A 15,157-nucleotide genomic window follows, 5' to 3' on the forward strand; every position below is an offset into this window, starting at 1 on the left:
GGATGCTTTGGTCCCACAGCACATGCAAAGGGAGATTCTGACTTGATTACGACAAATGGATGCTCTGAAAAGGTGCACATAACCCAGAGTATACTTCTGGTTGAAGCAGCACTATAAATGTCTAAGGACCAATTGATAGACCTGACCATCTTCAGAGTCCATTGGTAAATGGAATCCTTTCATTTAAATCTTATCAACTCTCGCAAAATGAAGCAAGAAACCACAGTTAAGGTCTGTATGTGGCAGGAAATCAACTCCTAAAATTCCTGCTAGATTGTTCATCATTAAATGCCTATTGATCAATTAATTAAGAGACTTCAAATTTAGTAGAGCATGGTATTAATCCAAATATTTTGGGGCCACTGCAATCAAAAACCTTTTAAGGTTGTACTTTACCATATGTTTGACTCTGAGAATGCACACCATGATATCATTGTGTGTGCTGCATGAACATAAGATTCTTCAGGAACAGGAAAAAGAAATTAAACCTGAAAAGTCCACACCTTTTTGACAGAAAGCATAACAGAGAGTGATCTTGTTCAAAGTCATTAGGAAGTGTAGAATTTAGATCTGCCCATAGTGTGGATTTAGGCTGGCTTAAATTTAGCTTTTTGATAAATTATTTGTGTTAACTATAATAATGGCCTGTTGTAAATGGAATGGGAGGAAGGTTAAATTGGAACTAATAGAAAGTATTAGGGAATATATCATCATGTAACCTGGGATCAAAGATGGGATTCTGTGATGTATTTTAGCATGTCTGTGAATGTGTTTGTTGGAAGGGAATTTATCACAATATATGCCACATGTCTCCTGTCAAAACTAGAGTATTATTCATAAGTGATTTTTGTTTGGCACTGCTGGATGATTTGTAAGGTTACTAGACCTCAGGTTATTTGGGTTTATAAATACTAATCACTTGAAGATGACATGTTTTTCAATCAAATATTTACTACAAATACTTCCCATTGATAGTTTAAATTACATTATATTTAAGATTGCATATCTTTGCAGTCAGGGCATGTGGCTGCAATGTTTCTTGGGGACTTATTATTTATCCTTTATGAATATTGTGTTAATTCAAGTTGGAATTTTCGGAAAGAATAGGTTTCGGAATTATGTCTAGAAATCAAAACCTTGAACAAAAATAGGGAAAGCAGCAAATAATTATATTAAAGTCTTGTAAAAGGATTTAGATCCGTTATGCAATGAAACAAAAAAAAATGACAAATGGAACAGAGGCATAGAATATAAAAGCAAAGAGATTGAGCTAGAACTTTATAAATCACTGTTTAGGCCTCAGCTGGAGTATTGTGGACAATTTTGGGCTCCGCACTTCAGGAAAGATGTGAAGGCCTTAGAAAGGGTAAAGATGAGGTTTACCAGAATGTTGTCAGAGATGAAAAACTTTAGTCAACGGCAGGAGTTAGAAAAGTTAGGGCTATTCTCCTTGAAACAGATAAGGTGACCTAATAGAGGCTTTCAAGATGATGAGAGGTTTTGATAGAGTAGAAAGAGAAAAAAACTATTCCCTCTGACCAGAGGTCATTGGCAAATGCTCTAAAGGGGAAATGAGGAGAAATGCTTTCACTTAAAGAGTTGTTGTACCTGAAAAGGTGGTGTAAGCTGATTCCATAAGTAATTTTAAAAAGGATTTGGACAGGTACTTGAGGATAAGGACATTACAGGGTTACGGACAAAGTTGGGGACGTGGGTTTGAGCATGACTTTTCTTTCAAAGATCCAGCACAGGCATGATGGGCCAAAAGGCCCGATTCAATAAAATGTAATACTGTATGTAAGGCATTGTTTATTGGATCATAAAGAGTATGTAATATAAGTATGCAATGAATAGAGAAAAGGACCAGTGAATAATAAAATACTTGACACTCAAAATTTAAACAATTCGGCAAATATAAAAGCAAACAGAATGTTGGGCTATATAGCTAGAACAGTAGATTATATGGCTACAACTGTTATGTTAAAACTTTACAGTGCATGGGTCAGACCACACTTGATGTACTGTGTTGACTTTTGGTTATCACATCATTTGAAGGATGCACCTACATTGCAGAGAGTGCAGAGACAAACAAGAATGATCTCAAATGTAAAAAGGGAAGGATCTATAAGAAAAAAAATCACTGAACTCAGGTTATAGAGTCTAGAGAAAAGATGGTGAAAGGGGAAAACTTCAACAAGATACTACTAAAACACAAAATGGGAAGAATAAAGTAAAATCCAAAAATTGCTTCAAAACTAGGCCCGCTAGGTAGAGTCGGGGACAAAATTAATGAAGAATAAATTTAAAGCAAGTATTAGGAAGGACTTGCTCAGAGTGATATTTGCTAACTAGGGTAGTTAAATTCAAAGTCAATGGTGTCATTCAAAACATAATTAGATGACAGACCAGGAGAGTTGGATACTGGAGGGTCAGGCTTCCATGGACCAATCATTTTTTTTTCATCCTTGCTTGTTTTTATGTGCATAAAGGATCATTTTAACACACTGCAACACGTGCTCATTTGAAGGAGTTCATTTTGTCACATTGGTGTCTCAATGAGTAAGTGCCCTGCATAATGTGATATCAATTCACACAGACCAGAAAGTTTTGATTACAATCTGTGGCCTGTGTTGAGTTAGCTAACTTCAGCTGCACAGTACAAGTGTCCTCAGCATCCCTTGGCTAGGGAAGAGGAAATATCTAGCAGCATTCTCATCTTTTACTACTATCCAGTGACCTCCCCCCTCCCTTGCTGGAACACTTGGATATTTGAGGCCTATAGGATCGGGTCTCCTTTATAATGACCTCCCTCGGGTTTTTTTATAGCCAATCAACCCTTATAAGTTAAAAATGGCCACTGGGATGAGGTAGCAAAAGGCTGCAGAATTGTACTAGAGTGAAGATGATTTGAATTACTAGGCACAGCTACTCATAAAAATTCACGAGAAATCTAGTTTCATGGACTGTTGATGCAATGGTCTTTTTGAAAATGTTTCTGCAGTGCTTGGACTGGTAACTCAGGTCATCTGTATGTATCACTTTTACTGTAGCACAATGTCCCAGGGTACTTCACAAGATGGATACGAAGAAGAAATTAGGAGACAAATTAAGGCAGGAGACTGAGGATGTGGTTGAAGAGGCTGTTTCAATAGCTGTTGAAGATGGGAGAGACATGTACAGAGGACAGGGATTAACCACCTGGTCCATGATGCAGCTGTACACACTATTTACCTACACCTGCAAACATGCAACTCCTGGGAAAGGCAAAAATAAACTGGGTCGGTTTAGGAAAAACTCGAGCAAATTCCTCTCTGCCACCTTAAGATAAGAAAGCAAAGACAGAAGACCAGCGTAAGCCATCAGTCATTCTAATCCTAGCTAACTCTCTATAACTTGAAATGTTTTCATCTCTCAGAAGCCTGCCCAGCTCCCTTTTGAAACACTGTAGGGAGCCCATGTTCACTGCACACACAAGAACATAAGAAATAGGAGCGGGGGCAGACCATATGGGCCATTGAGTCTGCTCCACCATTCAATACAATCATGGCTGATCTTAAGCTTCAACTCCACTTTCCTGCCCGCTCGCCATATCCCTTGCTTCACTGAGACCAATAATCTGTCTATTCTAGCCTTAAATGTATTCAACGATGGAACATCCACAACCCACTGGGGTAGACAATTCCAAAGATTCATAACCCTTTGAGTGAAGTAATTTCTCCTCATCTCAGTCCTGAATGATTGGCCCTTATCCTGAGACTGTGCCCCCATGTATTAGATTCCTTGACCAGCAGAAACAATCTCTCAGTGTCTACCCTATCCAGCCCCTTTAGAATCTTGTATGTTTCAATGTGATCGCCTCTCATTCTTTTAAACTCCAGACAATATAGGCTCATCCTCTCATCATAGGACAACCCCCTCGTCCCAGGGAGCAATTTAGTGAACCTTTGATGTACCACCACCAATGCAAATATGGAGACCAATACTGCACCATCGTACTCAATGTGGTCTCACCAAACCCTGTATAATTGCAGCAAGACTTCTCTATTCCTGTACTCTAATTCCCTTGCAATAGAGGCCAACATGCCATTTGCCTTCTTAACTGCTTGCGGTATCTACATGCCTTCTGTCTTCCTTGCACAAGCATACCCAAGTCTCTTGGAACATCAACACTTAGAAGTTTCACACCTAAAAAATATTCTGCTTTTCTATTCTAATAACCAAAGTGAACAACTTCACACTTACCTACATTATACTCTATCTGCCATCTTGTTGCCAACTCACTTAACCTGCCTCAATCTCTTTGCAGCTTCTCTGTGTCCTCTCCACAGCTGACCTTTCCACCAACCTTTGAATCATCAGCAAACTTAGACACATTGCTCTCTGTCTCTTCATCTAAGTCATTAATATAGATTGTAAATAGCTGAGGGCCCAGTACTGATCCTTGTGGCACTCCACTATTCACTGCCTGCCAACTTGAAAATGCCCCATTTATGCCCACTCTTTGCTTCCTGTCTGTTAACCAATCCTCTATCCACGTTAATATATCAACCCCAACACCATGAGCCCTTATCTTTCCTAATAATATTTTATGTGGCACCTTATCAAATGCCTTTTGAAAATCCAGGCATTTGACATCTACTGGTATCCCTTTACCCGACCAGTTACATCCTCAAAAATCTCTAATAAATTTGTCAAACAGGATCTCCCTTTGTTAAAACCATGCTGACTTGTTCTAATCATACAATGCTTTTTCAAGTGCAATGTTAAGAGTTCTTTAATAATTTCTTATTTAATGCTCTGTCCAATGGTATAACTACTGTTAGGGGGTTTATAAACTACTCCCAGCAGTGTTTTTTGACTCTTGTTATTCTTAATTGCTACCCATACTGATTCTACTTCATTTTCTGAGGCCAATTCTTTCTCACTAACGTCCTTAAGTCATCCTTTACTATCAGGTCTACCCCTCCTCCTTTGCCATTCTGTCTGTCTTTCCGAAATATTGTGTACCCTAGAATATTTATTTCCCAACCTTGATCACCATGTAACCATGTCTCTGTAATGGTGATTAGATCTAAATCATTGGCCTCTATTTGCGCCACTAGTTCATCTATCTTACTGCAGATGATTCGCACATTCAGATAAAGGACCTTCAATTTCATTTTGTTTTACTTCTATTCCCTGCAATTACCTTGTTCGTTGATGTACAATTTTTGTTAAGCTCGCTGTCCCTTACTGATCCATTCTGATTGTCATTACCAACAATGCTCTACTGTTCTGATGCTTCGTCCTTTCTCTTTGATTTCTAAATCTCCCTTCACCCGAACCCTCCCTCCCACCACGGCACCACCCCCACCCCCACCCCCACCCCTCCCCTCTCCGCCCCCGTTAGTTCACAACCTCCAGCCTTATCTGCTGGTGCACTCTTAAGTTTGTCTGCTCTGTCCTTTCCTGCCACACTCTGATCATCATTACCCTTATTGCTATCTTGCTCTCGTGCCTTTTCCTCTCACTTTAAATTCTCACATCTTCCCTCACTTGCTCCCTTGCCCCCACTATTTAGTTTAAAACCTTCTCTACCACCCTAGTTATATGACTCACCAGAACACTGGTCCCAGCATGGTTCAGGTGAACCCAGTCGCAATGGTACAGCTTCCACTTTCTCCAGTACTGGTGCCAGTGTCCCATGAATCAAAACCCATTTCTCCCACACCAATCTTTGAGCCACGCATTTAACTTAATCTTATTTACCCTACATCAATTGGCTCATGGCTCATAACCCACAGATTTTTACCTTTGAGGTTCTGCTTTTTAATTTAGCCCCTAACTGCTCATACTCCCTATGCAGAACCTCTTTCCTAGTCCTATGTCGTTGGCACCCACGTGGACCACTACAACTGGACCCTCCCCCTCCTACTGCAGGTTCCTCTCCAGCCCCAAGCAGATGTCCCGAACCCTGGCACCAGACAGGCAACACAGCCTACTGGACTCTCACTCTTGGCTGCAGAGAATTGTGTCTATGCCCCTGACTATACAGTCTCCTACAACCACTGCATTCCTATTTACTCCCCCTTCTTAAATGGCTTCCTGAACTATGGTGCCATTATTAAGGAAATTAATATCGGCAGAGAGAAAAACTTAACGGACTAAAATCTGACAAATTTCTCAGACCTGAAGGCCTACACCTAAGGTTCTAAAAGAGACAGCTGCAGAGATAGTGGATGTGCTAGCTATGATTTTCCAAAATTCCTTAGATTTAGGACTGGTCCCATCAGATTACATGTTGGCAAATGTTACACCACTTTTCAAGAAAGGAGGGAGAAAGAAAACAGAGAACTACAAGCCAGTTAGCCTAACTTCAGTCATTGGGAAAATGCTGGAATTTATTGTTAAGGAAGTCTTAATAATGTCCTTAGAAAAGAACAGTATGATTAGAACAAGTAAACATGGTTTTACTAAAGGGAAATCCTGTTTGACAAATGTATTCTAATTTTTTCAGGATGTAACTAGTAGGGTAGATAAAGGGGAACCAGCAGATGTACTATGCCCGGATTTGTAAAAGACATTCGATAAGATGCTACACCAAAGGTTAATAGGCAAGATAAGGGCTCATGGAGTTGGGGGTAATATGTTAGCATGGTCAGTTTGCTCATCCACCCTGCAGCCCTCGGTATCATCCATACAATTTGAAAGAACCTCAAACCTGTTGGGCAATTGCAAGGGCTGAGGCTCTTCCACTTCTGCCTTCTCGATCCCCTTACCTGCCTTACTTGCAGTCACACCCTCCTGTCCCTGACCACTGACCAAATCAGAAGACCCTATCCTAAGGTTTGTGACAGCCTCCTGGAACAAAGTGTCCAGGTAACTTTCCCCCTCGCTGATGCATTGCAGTGTCTGTAGCTCGGCCTCCAGCTCAATGACTCTGAGCCGAAGCTCCTCGAGCAGCAGACACATCTTGGTAATCTGTTCCAGAGGGCAGCCAACTCTGTGACAAGGAATACTTCTTGACATCTAACTTAACTCTTTGCCTAAAGATTTAATATGAATGCCCCTTAGTCCTACCATCCCTATCTATTTCAAATAATCTATAAAGCTTGACTATCATTTTAAATATCTCAATCATATAAAGAAAGTTGTTGCATTTATATACTGCCTTTCATGATCTCAGGATGCCCCAAAGTGCATCACAGTCACTGAATTAATTTTTGAAAGGTAACCGGACCAGCCAATTTGCACACAGCAAAGTCTCACAAACAGCAATGAGATAAATGACCATATAATCTGTTTTAGTGATATTGTTGAGGGAGAGATGTTGGCCAAGATACTAGGAGAACTCTCAAGGTCCTTTGCTAATAGTGCAATGGCATGTTTTATGCCCACCTGAGAGGACAAACAGGACCTTAGATTAATGTCTCATCCGAAAGACTCCACTGAAGTGTCAGCCTAGATTAGGCTTTCAAGTCTTTTTCTTAATTCATTCTTGGGATGTGGGTGTCACTGTCAAAGCCAGCATTTATTGCCTACCCATAAATGCCCTTGAGAAGTCGCAGTAAGCCATCTTCTTGAACCGCTGCAATTCATGGGGTGTAGGCACACCCACAATTCTGTTTCGGAGGGAGTTCCCGGATTTTGACCCAGTGGCAGTGAAGGAACGGTGATACATTTTCAAGTCAGGATTTTGTGCAACTTGAAGGGGAACTGCCTCTTGTAGCCATAGTATTTATGCGGCTGGTCCAGTTAAGTTTCTGGTCAATGATAACTCCAGGATGTTGATGGTGGAAGATTCAGCGATAGTAATGAAATTGAATGTTATGGGGAGATGGTTAGGTTCTCTCTTGTTGGAGAGGGTCATTACGTGGCACTTGTATGGTGCAAATGTTACTTGCCACATATCAGCCAAGCCTGAAAGTTGTCCAGGTCTTGCCACATGTCGGCACGGACTCCTTTATTATCTGAGCAGTTGCAAATGGAACTGAACACTGTACAATCATCAGAGAACATCGCTCTTCTGACCTTACGATGGACAGAAGGTCATTGATGAAGCAGCTGAAGATAGTTGTGCCTCGGACACTACCCTGAGAAACTCCTGCAGTGATGTCCTGGGACTGAAATGATTGGCCTCCAACGACCGCAATCATTTTCCTTTGTGCTAGGTATGACTCCAACCAGTGGAGAGTTTTCCTGCTGATTCCCATTGACTTGAATTTTGCTGGGGCTCCTTGATGCCAAATTCAATTAAATGTTGCATTGATATCAAGGGCAGTCACTCTCACCTCACCTCTGGAATTCAGCTCTTTTGACCATGTTTGGACTGATGAGGTCTGGAGTCGAGTGGCCCTGGCAGAACCCAAACTGAGCATCGGTTAGTCGGTTATTGCTGAGTAATTGCCAATTGATATCACTATCAACAACAACTTCTAATGCTTTGCTGATGATTGAGAGTAGACTGGTGGGATGGTAATTGGCTGGATTGGATCTGTCCTGCTTTTTGTGGACAGGACATACCTGGGCAATTTTCCACATTGCCAGGTAGATGCCAGTGTTGTACCTGTACTGGAACAGCTTGACTAGGGGCTTGGCCGTTCTGGAGCATAAGTTTTCCGTACTACTGCCAGGATGTTGTCAGGACACTGCCTCCAGCTGTTTCTTGATATCACATGGAGTGAATTGAATTGGCTGAAGACTGGCATCTCTGATATTGGGGACCTCAGGAGGAGGCCAAGATGGATCAACCACTTCTGGTTGAAGATGGTTGAAAATACTTCAGCCTTGTCTTTTCCATTGGTGTGCTGGGATCCCCCATCATTGAAGATGGGGATATTTCTGGAGCCTCCTCCTCCTGTTAGTTGTTTAATTGTCCAGCACCGTGGCTGGATGTGGCAGGACTGCAGAGCTTTGACCTGATCTGTTGGTTGTTGGATCGCTTAGCTCTGTCTTTCGCATGCTGCCTCTGTTGTTTATCATGCATGCAATCCTGTGTTGTAGCTTCACCAGGTTGGCACCTCATTTTTAAGTATGCCTGGTGCTGCTCCTGGCATGCTCTCCTGCACTCATTGAACAAGGGTTGATCACCTGGATTGACGGTAATGTTAGACTGAGGAATATGCCAGGCCATGAGGTTACAGATTGTCATTGAATACAATTCTGCTGCTACTGATGGCCCACAATGCCTCATGAATGCCCAGTTTTGAGCTGCTCAATCAGATCTGAATCTATCCCATTTAGCATGGTCGTAATGCCACACAACACGATAGAGGGTATCCTCTATCTAAGTGGGGACTTCATCGCCACAAGGAACGTGAGCTGGTCATTCCTACCAATACTGCCATGGACAGATGCACCTGCGGCAGGTAGATTGGTGAGAACGAGGTCAAGTAGATTTTTCCCTCGTGTTGGTTCCGTCACCACCTGCCGCGGACCCAGTCTGGCAGATATGTTCTTCAGCCTGCTTGGTCAGTAGTGGTGGTACCGAGCCGCTCTTGGTGATGTACATTGAGGTCCCCCACCCAAAGTACACCCTTGTAACACTCAGTTTTTCTTCCAAGTGGTGTTTAACATAGATTGGGGCATGGGACATTCTGTTTCAAAGGTGAGAGTGCTAACATGGAGCCGAGGCTAACATCTGTATAGCTTCTAAACCTGTTTGGCTCCTGATAACTGAGACAACATCATTTTGGTTACCCACCTCTCCCCCTTTTCTATTGCCTCAAGATGCCTCATCATGTGTGGAGACCAAAAGTGTTGCTAGAACATAGCCTTGGACAGCCTACAGATAGTGTTCTTAGTTTTATATTACTTTTCTGGCAATACAGTCTAAAATCAAATTTGCCTTCCCATTGGCCACATCATCACACTGCCCTCGCACCATTAATGATTTATTTTCTACGACGCCCAGGTACATTTCTTGATCCGTAACCTTCAGCAGGTGCCGCTACATAATATAAACATATCTGGAGATTCGCAAGCCTAAATGCATAACAGTGTGCTTAACCACACTGAATAGCAGCTCACCACGAAGGCTGGGAGTCAATACCACTACACCATCACTTCCTGACTCCCAGTTCATAAAGTCATGCTGGGTTTCTCTGGTAACTGCCAAATTGCAAACCAAAATGGTTTTGGAAGAGAATTCCAGCATCTAGGGCTGTGATGGCTGAAGTTTCTACCACTTGGCGTGAAGTGGAGGAGGCAAAGGATGTCAAGTAGTCCATTAGAATGGTTAACCTGGCAGGTAATTGTGTCTCATACCAGTGGCATATCCTAGCAAAACTGGAGTCAATGGGAATCGGTGGGGGGGGGGGGTGGGGGTGGGTGGTGGAAGAGGCAGAACTCTCCGCTGGTTGGAGTCATACCTAGCACAAAGGAAGATGGTTGTGGTTGTTGGAGGTTAATCATCTCAGTCCCAGGACGTCACTGCAGGAGTTCCTCAGGGTAGTGTCCTAGGCCTAACCATCTTCAGCTGCTTCTTCAATGACCTTCCCTCCATCATTAGGTCAGAAGTGGGGATGTTCGCTGATGATTGCACAATGTTCAGCACCATTCATGACTCCTCAGATACTGAAGCAGCCCATGTCCATATGCAGCAAGACCTGGGCAACATACAGGCTTAGGCTGATAGTGGCAAGTAACATTCTCGCCACCCAAGTGCCAGGCAATGACCATCTCAAACAAGAGAGAATCTAATCATCTTCCTTTGAAGTTTGATGGCATTACCATCGCTGAATCCCCCACTTTCAACTGGGGGACACCATTGACCATAAACTGAACTGGACCAGCCACTTAAATGCTGTGGCTATAAGAGCAGGTCAGAGGCTGGGAATTCTGCAGCGAGTAACTCACCTCCTGACTCCCCAACACCTGTCCACCATCTACAAGGCACAAGTCAGGAGTGTGATGGAATACTTTCCACTTGCCTGGATGGGTGCAGCTCCAACAACACTCAAGAAGATCGACACCATCCAGGACAAAGCAGGCTGCTTGATTGGCACTCCATCCACAAAGTTTCACTCCCTCCACCACCGGCACTCAGTGGCAGCAGTGTGTACCATCTACAAGATGCACTGCAGCAACTCACCAAGGCTCATTCGACAGCACCTTCCAAACCCGCGACCTCTACCACCTAGAAGGACAAGGGCAGCAGATGCATGGGAACATCATCACCTGCAAGTTCCCCTCCAAGTCACACACCATCATGACTTGGAACCATATCGCCGTTCCTTCACTGTCACTGGGTCAAAATCCTGGAACTCCCTCCCTAACAACACTGTGGGTGTACCTACACCCCAAGGATTGCAGCAGTTCAAGAAGGCAATTCACCACCACCTTCTCAAGGGCAATTAGGGTTGGGCAATAAATGCTGGCATAGCCAGTGACGCCCACAACCCCTGAACGAATAAAAATAAAAAAAAGTGGCTGATGTCAACTAAATCTTTTCAAGAATCACTTACTTATATAAAATATTATGTTTTCAGCTGAAGAGATCAAAAATAAGTTTAGCAGTTTTACACCAAAATTGCTGAAGTTTAAGACCTACAAAATAAATATTCCATTTTAAAAAACTTTCTCCCTCAATGAGTTTTTAGATCTTTGTAGAGTAGGTCTCATTTTTCGGGTAAGAGGGTGGGTGGCCAGAGAGTGGGCGGCCTGTTCTGAGCTGCGAGCAGGATCCCTGCTACTCCTCAGCAAGTGGCTGTCAGGATGTGGATCAAAGGAAAATGGAAAAAATGCGACTGATGCAGAGAGGTTCCTCCCTCTTTCACCATGTGAATTACGGCTCGGTCCCCACCCCTGCAGTGGCCCAGTAATTGTTGGGAATGAGGCCTGTGAATCTACTATGCAGTCTAACACATCAGCCTGTCAATGAACTGGGTTCAGATATGCTGTAGATTTTAAAAAGTACAATAACGTTAAACTATATTTTATAAATTAAAACATAGAGTAGCTTTTAAGTATTTAATATATGTCATTTATAGAAAGCCTGAGGTTGGGATTTTTATTCAATAGTTAATTTCGTTTCTAACCTCTTCACATGTCACAGACTAACAGCTAGTATCCAATTAAAATAGGAAATTGGAGTCACTGTCATGGATGGAGAAAATCATCAACATTTGTAGTATGTGTTTAACATCTGTACACATTTGAAACCAATTAAACCCCATAATTTAGCTTTCAAGTCTCCTGTTTAAATCCAGCAAATACCATCTGTAAAGCATTGCAGTTTGTAATGTTTTCAATCAATTCATACAGACCATTAAATCAGAAATTTTACAGCAAAATACGTTTAACATTTCTATACAGTCAAACACCACTTAAGTTTTTAATAAAAGACTTCTCCATTTCTGTGCACAGAAATTAACTTTCACAAACTATCAAGTACAGTAAACACCAACTGTGGAAACAGCAGTGATGTTTTCAATCATTAACACATCCAAGCTATGAAATAGCAAATTTTCATTTAAAATATTTTTATATTTGACATTTTTAGGCAATTAGACTCTACCTGAGTTTAATAAAACACATATGCCTGTTAACGTTCATCCATAAAATTTCCCTTTTAAATATGCACATTTTCAGTTGTCTCTGACAAAGTTTGCGTCAAATTTTAAGAATGATTTTATTCATTTATTTTTACTTTATAATGTTTAAACTCTGGGGGAATGTTTACTTTAAGGCCCTGACATTGCTGGTCCTTCCTGGGCTTGTACAAGTGTGACAGAGGGGGACTCCCGTGAGCCTAAGGTTGCCAACCCTCCAGGATTGTCTTGGCGGCTCCAAGAATTAAAGATTAACCTGCTGGACATTGCTGTGAGCAGCCCAGGAGAAAAATCATAAGAGCATAAAAAAAAAGTGCCTTTTTGTTCATTTTTTTGAACACCATTTTGTAATTATAAAAATATTGGCAGATGGAGAAAAAGAGGCTGTATGACTGGATGGAGCAGTTGGAGGGCTTGCGATGAAACCTCCAGGAATATGTCCAACCAGAGTTGGCAACCCTAATGCACCATGAACATAACTGTAGCTCCTGTCCTAAGTGGCAGGGAACGGGTTGTTAACATTAACAGGGTGGGCAGTGCTACCTGAAAAGGTACTTCAGAAGAGCCCACCCCAATAGTCAGGAGGAAAATTAGAGATGCTATGCTGTTGTGAGCATGGGCCTGAGGCCCAGAAAAACCCATTGAGGAAATGGCATTAATATTTATGGGCACTTTTGGTGTGGTAATCAAATGACCTCTAGGATCCATTATCTTTCCTTAGTGGAGTCTTGGGGCCTTTACCAGGTTCACAGCAAACCTCATACTAATCCTCAGTTTAGTGAAAGCTCCACAGAGCCTAACAGAGGCCTAATTGGTGGAAGGTTTAAAGTTAACAATGCAAGATTCCAGATCGTCTCCAATTCTGTTTTTCACAGGAAGAATGACAAATATCTGTGTCATCCTTCGTGTGATTATCACAGGACAATTTTCAACTTCACGCTGCTGGTAAGGTGTCTTACCCACTGGCAAATTGGAAAGCTGGGTAGTTAAATCTAAACCATCTGTTCATCTTTCCTTTTCTGTACTTGAGTCCCTGGCCCTTAAATTAGAGTTTGTGATTATGCCAAATGTAATATTAAATTTCAATTTAGCTACACCCAATAGAATCCTGAAAACCTGTTGATATGTTACTGGCAAGTTCCCCCGGAATTCCTCTTTCTTATTCTTTTAGTAGTTAGCAGTTAATTCTGCTCTCCCTCTCAATCACTATCAGAGCTTTAAAGGGAGTAAGGACTGTAATTACTAAAGGTGAATTCCCTGTATATCTGTACCCACTACCTTGGTAACAGTAAAATGGTAGAACTAGCTCGGGTTCTGGAAATAAGAAGGAAATGGAAAAGACAAGAAACATACCAGATCAACAATGGTAGGATTCTGGTATTGACATGAATGCTGATACTATTACTGACTTTTCAATCCTACCTCCTAGTTGTTTTATGTAAAAACATTGCAACATGAGTAGGCCATTCAGCCCTTTAGCCTGTTCCTCATTCAATTAAATCATGGTTGATCTGCACTTGAACTCTATTTACCCGTCTTTGCTCCTTGATAATCTTGCCTAACAAAAACCTATTGATCACAGTCTTGAAAATTTCAACTGACCCTGCATCCACAGCCTTTTTGGGGGAGGGGGAGGAAAGAGTTCCAGATTTCTACTATCCTTTGTGTGAAAAGAAGTGTTTCCTGATTTCAGTCCTGAGTGGCCTGCCACTAAATTTAAGATTATGCCCTCTTGTTCTGGATTCCTCCGCCGGAGGAAGTAGTTCCTCTGTAACTACCCTAACACATCATCTTAAACCTGTTGATTCGATCATCTCTCAACCTTCAAACTAATGGAAATAAAAGCCAAGCTTATGCAACCTGTCTTCATAATTTAAGCCTTTAAGTCCTGGTATTATCTTGGTAAATCTGCACTGAACCCCCCCTTCCAAGGCCAATATATCTTTTCTGAGGTTCGGTTCCAAAAACTGAACACTAATGTGATCTAAGGCTGAAACGATTGAAGCATCAATTCCTCACTTTAGAATTCCACCCCCTTGAGATAAGGCCAATATTCCATTTGCCTTTTTTTGTACCTGTACCATTCCCCATATAAGAGAAGGAACTCCTATGAAGAGAGAAATTCTACTGGCTTTTGGAGTAGAAATCTAGTGCAATGGAAGTGGAGGAGCAGAAAACTGGAGATGGAATCCACTGGGATTCCAGCTCTTGCAGGCTCAGAAGGAAAATGTTGAAAGGGGTAGTTTCCTCTGGAAAATGCTCCAGTTACATCTCCTATACAGTCATTGGTAAGTATAAGTTGAGTAAGCATGAAGTTGGTGTACTTGCCATATAAGGCTGTGCGTGGGCCCAACAATACTACATTGAAATTGCAATCAATCCAAAAAGAGAATAATTACTCTTCAGGTATCGGGGTTGTACCAGCAAGGGAGCAACAGATGTAAATCTATACCCTTTAGATTTCTGACCAAACTGACCTATGCCCCTCCACCCATTGACATAGCAACAAGATGGCTCCAAAATCCCACTGGGTTGTTAGGGCCAGCTCTGCTGTAGTACAAATAATGGTAGGAGTACCCACCCTAATGTTTCAATGACTGTCCCCTGCTTATGCAATGCAGTGAAGG

The sequence above is a fragment of the Heterodontus francisci genome, chromosome 3 (assembly GCF_036365525.1).
Source record: "Heterodontus francisci isolate sHetFra1 chromosome 3, sHetFra1.hap1, whole genome shotgun sequence".
Taxonomy (NCBI): Eukaryota; Metazoa; Chordata; class Chondrichthyes; order Heterodontiformes; family Heterodontidae; genus Heterodontus; species Heterodontus francisci.